General features: G+C 48.9%; 2 long non-coding RNA genes across 2 annotated transcripts in view; one reads left to right on the forward strand and one right to left on the reverse strand.

Annotated features, from left to right (window-relative positions):
• LOC311585276 overlaps nt 1–17902 on the forward strand; it is a 28885-nt gene that overhangs the window by 3825 nt on the left and 7158 nt on the right. The window contains exon 2 of the long non-coding RNA XR_014775165.1: nt 2910–5768. This is a non-coding gene — a long non-coding RNA (uncharacterized lncRNA). The remainder of the gene's footprint in view (nt 1–2909; nt 5769–17902) is intronic.
• Nucleotides 5430–17277, reverse strand: LOC311585282. The gene is made up of 3 exons (XR_014775173.1): nt 17128–17277; nt 7273–7334; nt 5430–5569 (listed from the first exon to the last, which is right to left on the reverse strand). It is a non-coding gene; the product is annotated as an uncharacterized lncRNA (long non-coding RNA).

Raw genomic sequence — 17902 nt, forward strand, 5'->3', positions numbered from 1 at the left:
ATATATACATCTACAGTAATATCAGTGAACCTCATACTCAATGCCAGGCTCCGCTCTTCCCTGGACTCTGCGCCTCTCATGAAGTTTACATGTTACCAAGAAAAACTGAATAAATTTATTTTCCAATGTGTCTTTGAAAGAAAGGGAAGCCATTGATCTTAAGCTGTTTGGTTATCTTGGGACCCTGTGAGGTAGTGACCATGACTTTCAGGAACATCCGAAACCACTCTGGCTTGTACAGTTTTGAGATTCTGCCTCTTGAGGGTAGATCTGGAGACCAGGGCTCAGGGCTTCCCTATTTAGAGCCAACCTTTAATGCCCTGTCAGTAAACCCTGTCGGAGAAACCCCGGAGACCCCTGGAACAGAGAGTGTCTTCAAGACTGAACTTCTACCCATCCTGGTGGACCACCTGCCACCCGAGACTCACCAGCCTTAGAGGCTGAGATGGCACAGGCCAGCTGACCTATACAGTCCCCCCAAAATGTCTTTACTTCTGTTACAAGGACCTAGGGAAGCACAGAGGAGCTGAGACCTGGTCGGCATGGCTTTAGGGGACCCCCCGCCCCGCCTCCTTTTGCCATTCACTTTATATATAAGATGCTTTCAGCCACAAAAGCTCATGAAGTTATAACAATCCGGAGATTAACAGTGTAACACTACAGATGGGGAAACTGGGACTCAGAAAGGCCCACTGGCTTTCCTGAGGTCACATTTGTAGAAAGGCGAGACTGGAGTTAAAGCTAAATCTTCCGGAAGAAATCTGGCCCTGAAGGCCAATGGTTCTTTAGCATGGGGAGGTAGGATGGGTGAGTTGATGGGAAGATAAGCCAGGCAGACGTGTTCGCAAAGGCAGGACTTCCAGTCCCAGGTGAAGATCACCCTCCTGCTGTGAGGAACACTTTTCTTAGGCGCTTGGTTTTGTCCAAGAGGACAGACTCAGGGCTTGCAGCCAGGGCTCCTCCACTCTCTATCCCCACTTTGTCCTGGGTAGCTGGAAGCTAAAAGTGTGAAAATTGGAAGCATTTCAAGGCTGCCCGGGTGCCTGTTCCCACCCCCACCCCACCCCCCCATGAATGACTGTCTCCTTGTTTCTGAGGCTGGACAAGCAGCCAGCTGCTAGGCAAGCCAATCTGTAGGCACCCCCTTCCCAACTGGCGGCGGCAGAACATGGGCACCCCTTGCCCAGGGTGCTCGGCCGTCTGTCTGCACAGAAGCATCCGGCTTGAGTTAATGAGTTGTTGGCATGGTTGGGCAATTATTTCAGATCATTAATATCTACCAAAACTTGCTTTTATAGCCATGGCCTGAAATCAAATCCTCCATCAAAAAGCCATGGCGCTCTGCCTGAGGACTCTCACCCCCCTGCCCTTCCTCAAGCTCTGGGTCCAAGGTTCAGAATGTGTTTGACTCAGAGAAGCCATGGACACAAGCTATAATGAGGGGATTTGGAGCCCCTATCTATCTTCCTGCCCGGGAAGTACCAGCTATTCTGGACCACTGGGCTTTCCCCCTGGGCCTGGAATATGCTGAGTGTGGAATATGCTGGAATATAGAGTGAACAGGACTTGTCCTCTGGGCCCCAAGGCCTTCAAGATGGCCACATTGTAGAGCAATGGTTTTCAACCTGTGGGTCTTAAACCCCTTGGGGGGGGGGTCACATATCAGATGTCCTGCATATCAGATATTCACCTTACAATTCACAACAGTAGCAAAATTACAGTTATGAAGTAGCAACGAGATAATTTTATGCTTGGGGGTCACCACAACGTGAGGAGCTGTATTAAAGGGTCACAGCATTAGGAAGGTTGAGAACCGCTGTTCTGGGAGCTGAGCTACAGATCCTGACCCAGCCTAGCTCCTTCCGGCACCATATTCTGTTCTAGTCTCCCTGTCCCTCCACGTTAATATCATGGTGGCCTGTTAGGGTTTCTATGATGCAATAAAACACCACGAGCAAAAGGCAAATTGCGAAGGAAAAGGTTGTTTATTCAGCTTACACTTCCACATTGCTGTTTGTCACCAAAGGAAGTTAGGACAGGAAGTGAAGCAGGGCAGGAACCTGGAGGCAGGAGCTGACGCAGAGGCCAAGGAGGGGTGGTGCTTACTGGCTTGCTCCCCATGGCTTGCTCAGCCTGCTTTCCTAAAGAACCCAGGACCACCAGCTCAGGGGAGGCACCACCACCGTGGGCTGGGCCCCTCCTGCACTGATCACTAACTGAGAAAACGCCTTACAGCTGGGTCTCACGGAGGCATCTCCTCACCTGAGGCTCCTTCCTCTCTGAAGACTCTAGCTTGTGTCAAGTTGACACAAAACCAGCCGGTGCATGGCCCTTTCCCCAGCCACAAGCTGCTCGAGAGAGAGAATCTGCAAAGTCCTTAGACACTTATAATAATGAGTGGTGTTGTGACATTTGCACCCCCATTTGTCCTTCTTATCCTCCTCTCACCCCTATTGATCCCCATTCTTTTCCCACCTAGATTCCCCTTTCACTTTCATGTCTTTTTTTAAAAGATGTATTTATTTATAATGTACACAATCTAAACACCTGCACGACAGAAGAGGGCACCAGATCTCATGCTATAGATGGTTGTGAGCCACCATGTGGTTGCTGGGAATTGAACTCAGGACCTCTGGAAGAGCGGACAGTGCTCTTAACCTCTGAGCCATCCCTCCAGCCCCCACTTTCATGTCTTTATTGTGTCAACCAATGAGTTTAATTAGGGTTGTTTCCAGGAGCAATTGGGTGAGGGGGTCATTTATAGGAACGTGGGCAACTAACAGTGGTTCTACTACCGAAGAAAATGGCAAAGTTCTTCTCTAGAAAGAAACATGACTTGGTAGAGTAGGCAAAACAAAACAAAACAAAACCCCAATCACCTACATCTGCACAATGGCTTCTTTTCACAGCTGTCCAAGGTGAGCACTCTGACGTGCAGTTGTTATGACTACATGGACCACGTGTGGATACAGCGTATGAAGGCAGAACATTGGGAGCAGAGAAAAGTCTGCCCATTCTAGCTTCCGGTTTGGAGCTGGACCACCACCCTCCAAGGCGCAGGCTCTGCCCTGTGTGGCTCCTCCTAACTTGCCAGCCTGTGCAGAAGAGGGGTCAGAGTTCACAAGATGGAGAGAGTCCCTTCTGCTTCCCAGGAGAAGTCTTCATGCCTCCTCCCTTTAGAGGGGAGCAGCCACATAGCTGTGGCATCTTACTGAAAATAACCATGGCTCCAGCGCTGCACCAGTGAGATACCCACAAGCCTCTCTGGCCATTATCTAAGTCCAATTTCTGTTGCTATTACAGATTGGGCTAATTAATTTGTGGTATTTCAAGACAGGTTTTTTCCTTTTTTACATCTTTTAACTTGTTCATTTTACATCCCAGTTGTAGCCCCCTCCCTCATTGCCTCCTGATCCCACCCTCCTTCCCTTCCCTCCCTCCTCCCTCCCCTAGTCCTCAGAAAGGGGAGCCCTCCTCCCCTAGCATCTGACCTCAGCCTATCAAGTCTCATCTGGACTGCCTGCATCCTCTTCCTATGTGGTCTGGCAAGGCTGCCCCATGGAGGCGGGTGGGGGTGGGGTGGGGGGGTGTTAGTGATCAACGTGTAGGGGCCAGGGTCCATGTCAGAAGTAGCCCCTATTCGCTATATTGTGGGACCGCCAAGGAGACTGTGATGCCTTTCTACTACATCTGAGCAGAGGGTCTAGGTCTTTACCATGCATGGTCCAAGACAGGGTTTCTTTGTGTAGCCTTGGCTGTCCTGGAACTAGGTCTGTAGACCAGGCTGGCCTCGAACTCACAGAGACCTCATTGCCTCTGCCTCCTGAGTGCTGGGATTAAAGGCGTGCGCCACCGCCCTGCTTGATATATTTATTTTTTAATTAATATTTAGCAACTACTCATAGAATTTAGGAAATAAAAAACGTACCATAGACTCACCAGAACATAAGCGTGCACCACAAAATGAGACAGAGCGAGGACACAGGTGCCATCTCCCTTTCTAATAAAGGTCTAATGCCATTACAGTAGCCTACCCTCATGACTTCATCTAACCCTGATTACCTCTGAATGGTCCTGCCTCCAAACTACCATCAAGATAGACTTTGGAGGCTAAGCTTCCAGCATGTGAACTTTTTTATTTTAAAAGTTAATATTTATTTATCAGGTGGGTGGGACAGTGGGTGCAGGGCCCCCTGTGGAGTTGAGGTGACAACTCGCAGAACTAATTCTCCCCTTCTACAACGTGGGGCTTGGGGATTGAACTCAGAGATCATCAGGCTTGACAATGGGCATCTTTACCCACTGAGCCTCTGTTCATTTTTGTTTTTGTTTTTTTTTTTTAAGATTTATTTATTATGTATACAGTGTTCTGCCTGCATGTAACACCTACAGGCCAGAAGAGGGCACCAGATTTCACTGTAGATGGTCGTGAGCCATCATGTGGTTGCAGGGAATTGAACTCAGGACCTTTAGAAGAGCAGTTAGTGCTCTTAACCTCTGAGCCATCTCTCCAGCCCCCTTGTTTTGTTTTTAAGCCCTGGCTGTCCTGGACTTGCTCTGTAGACCAGGCTGGCCTTGAACTCACAGAGATCCGCCTGTCTCTGCCTCCCGAGTGCTGGGATTAAAGGCGTGTGCCACCACTGCCCAGCTATCCTTCCTGTTTTTTAATGATCTATCTACAAGGAGGAAGGTGAATGTGCACATGAGTGCAGGTGCCAACAGAGGCCAGAAGAGGGTATCAGATCCTCTAGCGCTGGAATTATAGTCCGGGTGAGCAGGCCAATGTGGTTGCTGGGAACCAAACCGCAGTCTTCTTCAGGGGCAGTAAGTGCTCTTTACTATGAAGCCATCTCTCTAGCCCATTTCTTTTTTTTTTTCTTTTTTTCTTTTTTTTAGTATTTATCATTTTGTTGGGCAAGAGTGGGGCAAAACCTGCGCCACCATGTGCATTGTGGCTGTCAGAGGTTTGCAGGACTCTTGTTTTCTTCTGTCCTGTGAATTCCCAGAATTCAACTCAGATGCTAAAGCAGTGGAGAGTTCTAGTGCAGCAGCCAAGCAAGGCTCCCAGAAAGTCTCCACTTCTTGCTGATCTTGTGCAGCCCACAGTTGCGCGCGCGCGCACACACACACACACACACACACACACACACACACACTGCCAGGCCTTGAGGGCACACTCACACCAGACTTGGCTTTAGTGTCTCAATTGACACTGGAAGTGGTGGTCCAAGGCAGTAATCCCAGCGCTGAGGAAATAGAGGCCGGAGGATCAGGAGTTCAAGATAAGTCATGGCTACATAGTGAGTTCGGGGCCAGCTGAGCTTCCTGGAAAACTTGTCTCAAAAGCAAAGACTTGAGGAGGAGGGGGTTCAGGTTAGAGGAGGAGTTAGCTTCATGCGTAGAACTGTTCGTCCTGGGCAGCTTTTATTTCTCTGCCTGTTGAGCATGGCTCCTTCTCAAATCCTTCGCAGCAGCAATCAGCATCTTGAGTGAGGACGGGGAGGAGCCATGGTCCCAAAAGCTTCCTTATCAATCACTTTTGGTCTCTGGGACTCTGAGCTTGCAGCCCCTTTGTAAAAAAAAAAATTGACCTTAATTCTCAGCAAGTGACATTGTGCGTTTAGCAGGTGTTTAGCACAAGCCCTCAGTGCCCGAGGTGATGACGGTGAAGAGGAAGAGAGGGTAAGGAGGAAGAGGAAGTGACAAGTCTGATTCCTCCCTCTGGCAGCTTTCAGCCCGGAGGAACCATAAGACAGCATCCGTTCAAGGTGAGGAAAGCATCAATAAAGCTCTACAGGGGTGGAGAAGGATGAGAGAAATTGAGCGTGTAGCAGAATGTGTGGGCAGGCGTAGGAAGTGCCGCATCGAAGAAAGACCTTCCTGCTAGATGAGACTGTAAGCAAAGGTCTAAACACAGGAAGTCGGCTTCCATGGCAAACGTGAACATCTTTAAAAGTACGTAAGACACAAGGGCTCTAACAGGGAGCTGCTAAAAAAATAAAAATAAAAAAATAAAAAGTAAAAATAAATTAAATACAAGAGAAAAAGTTGAAAATTAAGATTGAAAATAAGAGCTGAGCATGGTCAGCCAGGGTAACAGAGAAACCCTGTCTCGAAAAACTTAAAAAGATTGAAAATAAAAAAATAGGACCCCAGGGAACTCCAAAGGAGGAGATCGTGTGGTGTGGGTGTGTCTGGGGTGGGTGGGAGGGAAGGGTGCAGCAAAGGCTGATGACAAAGAGCTGCTGGTGGCAAAGAGTAGACTGGGAGCCTGTGGTGCCTGGAGTCCGGGCTACAGAATGTTTTTCCGAGGTGAGCCGTGTCTGCAGGTAGCTCTCGAAAACATCATAGTTCTGTGCTGACAAGAATGTCTTAGAAAGAAAAATACCAGTCCAAGAGGAAAGACTGCGAGAGAGGTCTGTCTGGGAACAGGCCTTACCCCCCCCCCCCCACACTCCCCAAGTGCTGGGATCGCAGGCTGGTCTCACCAGGCCCAGCTTTCGCGGTGTTTGAGCACAGACCTCCAAAGCCCTTTTTCCTTCTTACAAAACGGAAGTCCTGATCCCGTTGCCCTTCTCTCCGTGCCTCTGTCCACTCCCTTTTTCTACTTCCTGTTTCTATAACCTTGGCCACATCGGTTATGTCACATAAGTAGACCAAAATCTGTCTTTTGTGTCTGGAGTCTTCACTCAGCATAATGGTCCCTAGGTTCATCCAGGCAGTAGCATGTGACACTCTATGTGTGTGTGTCACATTTCTTATATTAACATTCGTCTGTTGACGGCCACACGGGGTTCTGTGTCTTAGCTACGGTGGATAGCGCTGCCATGATTAAGGGTGTGCAAATATGTCTTTGTGACATCGCTCTAGACCTCTGATGTGCCTATTCCCAGAAATAAAGTTTCTAGGCTCTGTGGTGGAGCTCTGCACCACACGGATCTCCATATTGCAAGGCCTCACCTGACATCATGCCTTGAGAAGTATCACTGATGACTTTGGCATCTCCAGCACAGACCTGCCACTTGAGTTGCTAACTTGTGCATCCATCTGATATATATATATATATATATATGTCCACTCTGATAACCAGAACTCATCTAAAGCTGGATATTTCCCAAACTGAACTTGAAGTTTCTACCCCTAGCTTCGTCTTCTCCCTGCCCTCTCCATCCGTCCCCGACCCTGCTCCACTGAGACAACGGAGTCATGGCCGAGTCCTGACCACCTCCGCTGCCCATCCCTGCCCTCTGCATCCTGGGTGTCGTCTCCCACCTGGATCGCCACAGCTTGGACCCCAATGCTTGCTCTATCTTCATGAACTCTCCAAGCTATGGCTAAAAAAAAAAAAAAAAATGTTCTCAAAGGTTGCTAACTCAGATCGAGTCCTTCCTCTCCTTTAACTCCGCCCTGGAATCCCTCTCACTCCTGCCAGGGAAATGCCACAGAAGCATAATAAACAACGAAACCCTGCCCAACGGCGTCTCCCACGGTCAACGTGATCTCATTGCTAACTAGTCCTCCTGTGTACCAGGGAGCTAGGACCACATAACAATTATTCCAAAACTTCGGCCCATGGGATAAGCAAACATGAATTCTTCCAACAGTGTCCAGGCAGGAGGTGGGAGTGGTCTGCGGGGTTCTCTGCCTCAGCCTCTCACAGGCTATAATCAAAGTGTGGGTAGCGACCGTGGTCACCTCAGCTACCTCACCTAGCGGTGAATCTCCTCTCAGTTAACAGTGCAGTTGGCGTGGTTCCGCTCTAGGGCCTTTGTTGTTTACCAGCAAGTGACTCCAGAGCTCCTTGGCTTCCTGGTAATATGGGTCTCTCCGTGGGGTGGCGCATCTTAAGAGTGGGCTAGTGAGTGAGAGAAAAGAGAAAGAGGATGGATGGAAGCAGCCCGGGGCTTTTGGAAACAATGCCTGTAGTATCTGCCATATTCTACTAGTTGAAAGCACATCACACTTGAAGACAGTGATAAACATGGACTCGAAGGAGACAGGGATCATGGGAGCCACACTGAGCTTGTCTATCACACCTACTTAAGTGCATGGGACTCTGTTCCTTGACCTACCAGGCTCCTATACTGCTCTGCCCCAGGGCCTTAGCTGAAGCAGGATGGGGCCTGGAGCGCTCAGCCTGAAGCAGCGCTCCCCCATATGGCTTGTTCACCTCCTTTTCGTCTTTGCTCACAGGACCCCTTTGGGTAAGGATTTATCTAATTAGTGTATTTTAAATCTCAGTGGTCCTGTGTCCCTTTCTTCTCCTTCCTTTTCTCTTTCTCTCTGTAACACAATCAACTTCTAATGTCCCATTGTTTACACATCTTTTCCCATTAGAGCACTAGCTCAGGAAGGGTTTTTCATCAAATTGTTTCACTGTTATAGCCCTAACACCCAGAACAAAGTCTGGCAAATTGTAGATGCTCAACAAATCCTGTAAGCCAGCAATTTTCAATGTCTAAGTGTTTGTGTATGTGTTGACAGTGTGTGTGTGTGTGTGTGTGTGTGTGTGTGTGTGTGTGCATACATATGTGCATGTTGCAGATCACTGGCTTACAGAATATACACATACAGAGGGGCAGGGGTCTGGGAACTAAACACAGGGCAGATAGGAATGTGGCCATTAAAACTTGCAATAGGACCCCAAAGTCTTGTTCACATGCCATCTTACCCTCTTTCTGAGGGGATACCCAGAGCATTATGAGTAGTTCTGGCTAAGATGAGGGGAAATGGTTGCTTGTGTGTGCTTCGGGCTCCACAGGAAACTTTTGAGCACTGGTTCATTGAGCACAGAAAGGGACTGGCAGCTCTACCCCTATCCCTTCCACTACAGTGTGGGCACTGCATGTGTTAAACGGTCCTCTCCCATTCAAAAGCTCCTGAGAGAATACTTGCGTGTGCACACACACACACACACACACACACACACACACACACACACACACACCTCGCCCTAAGAGCCACTCTTGCAAAAGACCTGAGGTCCCATCATGCACTCTGCCCTGTGGTTTTCATTCTTGGAGTCGGTCAACACTGAGCCCCTGCTAGGCAGTTCCGGGCACTCACTGGACACAGGAAAAGCAGCGTGATTATCCCCTTAACAGCACACGAGGTAGGGAGACATTAACTGAAGTACTGGGTTGCCCCTGGACATCCATCTGAATTGGGCAGCTCAGTGCTTCCCAAAGCCACCGGTTTTCCCAGTTATCCTGCCAAAGACTCCAATGGCCGAGTTCTTCTTTGTATGAAGTGGAGTCTGTTTTCTCACAGCTTCCGCCTTTGGTCTTAATTTTATCCTCTGGCTCCATACCGAATAAATCTACCGCTTTCCCAAATGACAGCCTTTTAAGTATTTGAAAACAGTAATCAAGTCCTACAGAGAGCTCTCTATAGACTTGTGGCTGCCTTTAGGGGGGGCTGGGGTCACAGTTGGCAGTGGCCCTAAGCTGCTAGGGCTGTGCAAACTAGGCTAGCCCCAGTGAGGGTCCCCAAGCACAGGCAGACATTTTCAAGAATTCCTGAGGCCCCCCCCCAGTGTTCCCAGTGGCTATACTGAGGCTCCCTGAGATTCCCAGGGACTCCCAGAGGACCCCTGAGACTCTCAGTAGCTGCCTGAGGACCCCTGAGATTCCCAATGGCTCCAGGAGGACTCCCAACACTTCCAGGGGCACACTGAGGATCCTGGAGGCTCCCAGTGGCTTCCAAGAACCCCAAAACTTCCCAGTCACTCCCCGGAAATCCCCGAGATTACCAGTAGCTCCCTGAGGATCCAGTGACTCCCCCCACCCCAGGCTCCCAGGGGACACTCCCTGAGGCCGGAAGGCTTTGGGACTCCCTGGATGCCAGGGACCAGCCACAGCCAGGAGAGAGGCTTTGTGGAGCCAGCTGGGGCTCTGTGTGTTCTTTGTTTCAACCAAACGCAGTTCTCCAAGTACCTGCTTGTCTGATGCAATCGGCCCTGCGTAAGTCTCCCCGACAAGGGGCCAGTTTTCTGCTTTTTCCTTTTTGCACAGCCCGAGCCGGGCTCCTTCTTCTGGCCGGCCCAGCAGGTCTTGAATTCATTAAAGTTCCATTTGGCCAAGCTTCTCTCCAGCGCTCCTGCCAACGCTGTGGGCTGCTGGGCGCAGGCCTGGAGACCCAGATTGCAGCAGGAGAGAAGGGTCATGGGGTGCCCAGGAAAGAGGAGGGGGACTGGAAGCAACAGAACCCTAGTTATTTGCTGGCTGGCTGGCTCGCCACAGAAAGGATAGATCAAGCCTGCTCCCCCCACCCCCACCCCACCCCTACCCCAACACACACACAAATCATTTTTCAGAAAACAGCCTGGGATATGGGAACAACACGTGGGCTCAGCCTGGAATAACTGTACAAGGAAGCTTGTTCTCAAACAAATATTTTGATCCCTGGCTTCAGGAGAGAGGAAAGAGAATTAAAGGCCTATTTTCAAGTGCTAGAAAAATTTCTGTACTTTTCCCTCTATGCACTCGTTTCCATAAAAACGTAAAGAAGTTGGCGGGGGGGGGGGGGGGAGGGGGATGGGGGGGGATGGGACCAGAACACCACTCTTTGGCTTCCTATCCATCTTCTACACGCTACACTCCTCACCCCAATTTGCTGCTTGGCTCAGATCCACCCTATGCTACTGCTACCATGCCCAGTAGTACAGGAATACAAATCACCACTCGTGCTTTTCCAGGCTGCCTTCTGCCCCCTCTGCTACGCAGAATGACAGCATGTTCATGCTTGGGGATGTCTGGGGTGCTTAATGGGGCAGAGGTCTGTCTTTAAAGGTCATCACAAACGCCACCCTCACTGCAGACGGGACTCTGTATTCAGCATCCGCGTGGCTAACTCGGGCTTCCTGATTCAGTTTAGCCAGCCCTGATTTTCAAGGGCTGTTCAAGGTTAGGGGACTCTGCCCTGGGATAGCAACACTCTGAAGACTGAGGTAGGAGGACCACACACGTTCCAGCCGTCCTGGGCTACATAGGGAGACCTGATCTAAAAGTAGAGAAAGTGGGAGGCAGGGGGAAAATGGCATAACTTTCTAATGGGTCCCCTTTTGGCTCCTACATGGCAATCTTATTCAAACCAAGTACCTTAACTGTCTTGAGCTTGTACTAGCAAAATCTGTCCTTAGGAACAGATTCCTTTACAGCCATTTACCTTTAAAAATAAATTTAAGCTGAGCAGTGGGGGAGTACACCTTGCGGTCTTCCCCATAACAGGATTAAGGGAGCTAACCTCTCCTGGGCCCCTGACCTCTAGGAGAAATGCTTACAAGATCCACACATTCTAGTCATGGCCCTCTGAGGAAACTTTATAGGCAGCTTCATCACCAGCTTCCACCCTTGGGGGTCATCCTGGACCCCATCCAAGAAACCACTGAGAAAGAAAGAAAGAGCCGGGCATGCTGGCATACGCCTTTAATCCCAGCACTCCAGAGGCAGAGGCAGGCAGATCTCTGTGAGTTCGAGGCCAGCCTGGTCTACAAATTGAGTCTAGGACAGCCAAGGCTACACAGAGAAACCCTGTCTCAAAAAGAAGAAGAAGAAGGAGGAGGAGGAGGAGAAGAAACGAAGGAAGGAAGGAAGGAAGGAAGGAAGGAAGGAAGGAAGGAAAGAAAACCTCATCTCAGAAAAACCAAACAAATAAAACCAACCAAATAACCTTTTATCTTGAGGTCTAGGAAGATAGCTCAGCAGTTAACAGTACACACTGTTTTTCCAGATGAACCAAGTTGTGGTTCTAGTTCCAGGGCCTTCCTCCATGGACACTTGTACTCACATGTGCACGCACGCGCGCTCTCTCTCTCTCTCACACACACACAGAGTTGAAGGTAATAATAAATATATTTCCTTAAAAAGCTTATATCTTCAAGCCAGGTGTGGGGGCACATGCCTTTAGACCTAGTCCTTGGGAGGCAGAGACAGGTGGATTCCTGAGTTTGAGGCCAGCCTGGTCAACAAAGCAAGTTCCAGGACAACCGGCGATACATAGAGAAGCCCTGTCTTGTGGGGGGTGGGGTTGGAGGGTGGATTTAGTCTTCCAAATTTGGAGAAGGGTGAGGAAGCTACCATTAGCAAACAAGAGCCCTTATGTCATCTTCCGCAAGTCCCCCAGGTTAGTGCGAGAGTGCTCATTCCAAGTGGACTGGCCTGGAAATACTCCTGGCCAGGCAGGTGTCCTGGCTCCGTGGTCATGGATCTCTCTGAAAAGCAGAGCCTCCTGGGGTTCCAACTGGTGTGGGGCGGGGGAGGGGGGAGAGGAAGAAGCCTCGCCCCCTCACAGGATCAAACCCACAGCTTTGGGCTTTGATGTGCACCTCTGTTGTTATCAGTGCTATCACCGTCAAGTGATATTTTTTTGACATGCATGTCTCTGGGATGGGCAGATTAAGCTGGATCATGCTACATTAGTGTGTAGAAAGCTTTGTCTTCACTAGACACTCCAGCACTTGAGGTCCACTGGCCTCTCTTCACTGAGAGCCCTAGACTACAGAGAAAGACAAGCAAGCTTCTCTTCTCCAGCCCCATGCAGAGGTGTTTGCAGACCTAGACTAGATTTGATCGGTGTCCTGTCCTTCAGAGCTAACAAGCTGGGAGTATTCCTTCCCTTTAAAGGACCCGTTGTTAGCCTGGGATGTCGTGGCACACGCCTGTGATCCCAGCTCTCAGGGAGGCAGAGGCAGCCGGAGGCAGGTGGATCTCTGTTAGTTCAAGTCCAGCCTGCTCTACAAAGCAAGTCCCGGACAGGCCAGGCAACACAAAGAAACCTTGTCTCAAAAACCCCAAAATACAAACAAATAACAAGCCCGGCGTGGTGGCCCACGCCTTTAATCCCAGCACCTGGGAGGCAGAGGCAGGCAGATCGCTGTGAGTTCGAGGCCAGCCTGGTCTACAAAGCGAGTCCAGGACAGCCAAGGCTACACAGAGAAACCCTGTCTCAAAAAACCAACCAAACAAACAAATAACAAAAACAAAACAAAAGAACCCATTGTCTTTGAAACCTGCACAGTCTCACCTGGGGTAACACAACCTCTAGCCAGCAGCACTTCCTAGCAGGGCTGGGAATCCTAGTATGTCCCAGGTAAATCAAAGATGGAGTCAGCACCCCCACACATACACCCTTCTCCCCCACGCCTCACCTCCCCACCCCCACCTCCCCACCCCCATACTGGTCACCTAGCCCGGGCCTCTTCGCTGAAGAAGAGCACTTTAGCTTGGTACCCCATAGCTGGCCTGTGATGGGAAGGACCGTGTGTTGAGCTATCAGTGCCACCTCAGACCCTGTGCTAAGCGCTGTGCCAGTTGAAGCGCCTTCACTTGCCTCACAAACTTTGCTTTAAAGATCTAGAAACAGCCATTCTGCGGTTAAAGCAAGAGCCCAGAGTTGACAGATCCAGGGCTCCACCATAGGTCCCTCAGACTTCCAAGCCTGCCCGTTTCATCATGTGGCACATGGGCTTCGTCTCTATTAAACTCTGGAAGAGGCCTTGATCTACATGTGCATGTGATCTGTGTACTTAAGGCCAAGTAGACATCAGTCTGTGCCTAAAATTCATCACGCTAGAGGGCCAAAGAGTGTGTAAGGGAGTAAGGAAAAGATGTACTCTCTCTTGGAGCACCTCACTGCACCTCGCCACACAGTGTTTGGAGGGAAGAGTCTAACACTTGAGTACTGCGTTATCCAATGTAGACTGTCCAGGTCAGTGAGAAGGGCACTCTTGTGGGCCCTTGGAAGCTGAGTGTGAGGCAATCAGGTACTGAGGAAGAAGCAGGAAGTATCTGCCAAGGAGCATGCATAGGCAAACGCAAGTAAAAACACAAATCAAATCTGCATAGCACTTCCAATCTAAGGCTTAGAGTTCAGAGGGCGCTGGGGACAGCGTGGCTCGGCTCTTCTTCGCTTTGCAGACAAAACAGAGGCCTAAGGAAATAAAGTTGCAACGGCTAAGCTGCTTAGCCTCCCTGGCTTAGTGGCTATTTGTCTCCATGGATAACATCCTTGGGAACCAGCCAGGAGACAGGGATGGTGACAGGAGCAGGCCTTTGTGTTATAGGTACTTGGAAAAGGACCAGGTTCTCCCAGTTCACTTTTGTGACTCTCCAGCTGTGGTGCAAAAAACTGAGAAAGGGAACGCCGTAGGAAGTGCAGGACACGAGAGAGACTGTGTAGCCTTTGCCTGGGCCTCAGACATCAGCCATGCTCACTGCCCAATTGTTTGACATGCTGCAACCAAGCATAGCTCTGAGCCACGAATTCAACCATTTTAATGTGATATTTGATAAATTTTCTGTTAGCATACAAGCTCTTATAAACATGACATTTCTCCATCACCATAATTTTTTTATACGAATGGCACTATAGATACCACACCTACACGCACCACACACACACACACACACACACACACACACACCTGCCCTAGGCAGACAGCATTTTTCTCTCACTTTTCTATATAAATAGAAACAGGCAGCATGGATTTTTTTTTTACTTCTTCTTCTTTTTTTTTAATTTCAAGACAGGGTTTCTCTGTGTAGCCTTGACTGTCCTGGACTCACTTTGTAGACCAGGTTGGCCTCTGCCTCCCAAGTGCTGGGATTACAGGCATGTGCCACCACTGCCCGGCTTTACCTCTTCATTTCATAGACTGTCTGACATCCATCCGTCCTTTGTGTTGCTGAGCAGCACCTGGATATGCACTGTCTATCCAGTCAGCAGTTTACTGCACTCACATTGGCCTCTTCCTAGCTTTGAGGTATTCTGAATACAACTTTCATGAACACTGTGTGCTTGTCCTTAGCTGTCTCCTTACAGTGGGTGAATGCTCAGAGTGGCGCTCCACACATTTACTTCTGTAAAACCACCAGAGTTTTCCCAAGTCAATGAATTTGTGCTTCTTCCAGGGAGCTCTGGTTGTTCTACCATCTCACTAACACTTATTTGTGTGTGTGTGTGTGTGTGTGTGTGTGTGTGTGTGTGTGTGTGCATGGGGAGGTACATTGATTACTGTTTTGCTTTGTTTGTAGGTCTGGCTGGCCTAGAACTCTTAATCCTCTGACCTCTGTCTCTCTCAGATCACAGTTTTATCTTTTGAAGCTTACTAAGTTACTTAGGCTGGACTTGAACTTGTGATTCTCTTGCCTTAAGCCTCAGAGTAACTGGGATTACAGACCTGACACACCGGAGCCACCTCTTATTCTTTAATTGGGTTATTTCCTTGTCAACAAGTTGAGTTCCTTATATGTTTTGGATATTAAGCTTTTATCAGGGGAATGTTTGGCAAATGTTGACTTTTTACCCATCTATTTATTATCATTTTTAGTGGTTTTCCTGAAAAAGTACACTATATATCTTTATCTTTTTATTTCTTTATTTTGAAACAGTCTTTTTTGTTGTTGTTGTTGTTTGTTTGTTTGTTTGTTTGTTTTTCCTCCTGAGTGCTGGGATTAAAGGTATGCGCCACCTTGCCCGGCTTGAAACAGAGTCGTACGCAGCCAAGGCTGACCTCAAACCTATAACCGTGTAGTATGTACTTTAGAATGACCTTGGTTTTCTGATCCTCCTGCCTCCATCTCAGCTGCTGGGATTAAGGACATGTGCTGTCACACTAGTTATCTAGGATTAAGGCCATGTGCTGTCACACTAGTTGTCTGCAATGCTGGTGTTACTGCTCCATGCAAAGCCAACAGAGCTGCAGCCCAGCCTCTCTGGTCTTAGTGTTTTACAGTATGTGCCAGGCAGATGCTGTGATAGTTCATGTGGGTTATGGAAACCTTGCATTTACATAGTTCCACATATATTGAGGTACGGGAAGAGGGAGTCTTTCTGGCCTAGGATAGTTTTGGATATGTATATAACAAGGCAAACTGTCCTCTAACCTTTCAGGGGAAAAAAAAAAAAAGCAAAACAGAAAACAGAAACCCTATTTACCATCTTATACCTATGCATAACTGGGTTTGCATGTGATTAAAAGCAGGTGCATTTTGGGAAAGGACACACAGTGACCGAAGGCTTCCACGATCCAAGCCTACCAACATAAACAGTGAAGGAGAACCAGATACTTGTGGAAAACATTTTAATAAAAACCGTCCACATGAAATGAACATTTCTGATAGTTAAAGGCAGAAGAGATTTAACCTATTGTTCAGAGTGGGACGTATGCATGGCTGGATGAAGGTGGAGGGTCATGGGTTTTCAGATGCCTCGTTAGGAGAGGAGTGTGTCTCTACCCCAAGCCAAGCAGCGTCCTAGAGTGCTAAGCCATTCCTTATGCTTGTCTGCCTTGGACTCACGTGCCTGTGGAATCTGAGAGGCATGGCCATCTGCCACCTACAAGCTGTACACCCAGAGGTCAGGGGTGTTGCTCTAAGTCTTGAGGGCAGAAACCTCAGAGGCAGTGGGGCGGGTTTCGTTTGAGATCTGGGGCCTGGAGACAAGTAGTGCCTGAGCAGAAGAGAACACCCCTGCTCCAGCAGTCATATAACAAACAAGCTTCTGAGTTTTGCTCTGCTCAGGCACTCTGTGTGTTGAATGACTCCACCCACACTGGGGAGAAAACCCTCTCCTTGACCCAGTCCACCAATTCAAAAGTTCATTTCTTAGAAGCACATCACAGCTCTAGCTAGAAATAATGTTTACCTAACTCTCTGGTCATCACCTGGCTCAGTAAAACTGACATATAAAAATCAACCACCACTCTACACTTAATTGGGATTGTGAGCAGTGCTTGATAAACATACTATTTACGAAGGTTAAACAAGATTTTTCTTTAAAGTAAGGATAAGGAGATTTGGGAATAACAAAAATAAGACGCCATTTTGACTCCTGGATCTTAATGGGCAAAGGGAAGGAAGGTCTCATCTGGACAAAAAAAGCTGGAGACTGGAACATGCAGCCACCCAAAGGGGTAGAGGGGAGGGCTGGAGCCTATGACCCCCTGACATTACCAAAACAATTGAGCAGAGAGCCCCCCAGAAGGCCTGCCCTTCTCCCTCTCTTCTCTCATCTCCTGCTGATGCCATCTTCAGACCCAAGTCAGAGCAAGAGCACCAGGGAGTCTGCAGTGGTCCACCTTCTGGTGTGCAGATCCCAGAGACAAAAGCCTGAACTTGCCCTCCTGACCTTCCAGAATGAGCAGAGCAGGCGTCCGTCCTTTGGTTCCTCACAAGATCCTCTTTCCTTCTCCGTCTCTCGTGCCCTCCGTGGATACTTCCCCAGACATTTAGCCCCCTGTTGTCAGCTCAAGTCCAAATCCCAGGCAGAATGCTGCCCCTCACATGTGTTCCCAAACTCCCGGTACTGCTCTCTTACAACATCATCCTCGAAAGTAAGCCATCAAGTCACATGTCACAGCAAGCACTTCCGCCTTCTCCAACAGCTGGAGGCTCAAGCAGGGAGGAGCAGCACTGTCTGAGGCACAGGTCAGTCTCAGTGCCAGGCCAGGCTCTTGACCCAGCTAGTACTCAGTGAGCATGTATATCCTGACTGACCAGTCTGCTGTCTTTTGTCTTCTAGCATAGAGCCTACTGTGTAATTGGTATTCGATCTAATCAGAAACATTAATATGTAAATAAAAATATATTTTAAACTTCTACCATATTTTCAAGTACCAAGCCCTATTTAACTTGGTGCCCACTGTGAAAAGTCCCCCTTCAGGTGGGCGTGATAGTCACACCTGCAATCCCACCCCTCCAGAGACTGAGATGGGAGGATCAAAAGTTGGGAGACAAAATGAGCTGCATAGCGAGTCCTAAAGCCAGTGTAGACTTCATCATAAAATTCTGTCTTGGAAACTAGGGGTTAAGAAGGTGGCTCTGTGATACAGCACTTGCCTAGCATGTGCAGGGACCCGTCTAATCCTTAGCTCCCCTCCTTACCCACTGTGGTTGTTAGACTA

The sequence above is a fragment of the Acomys minous genome, assembly GCF_964271855.1.
Source record: "Acomys minous genome assembly, chromosome: 15".
In the NCBI taxonomy this organism is placed as follows: Eukaryota; Metazoa; Chordata; class Mammalia; order Rodentia; family Muridae; genus Acomys; species Acomys minous.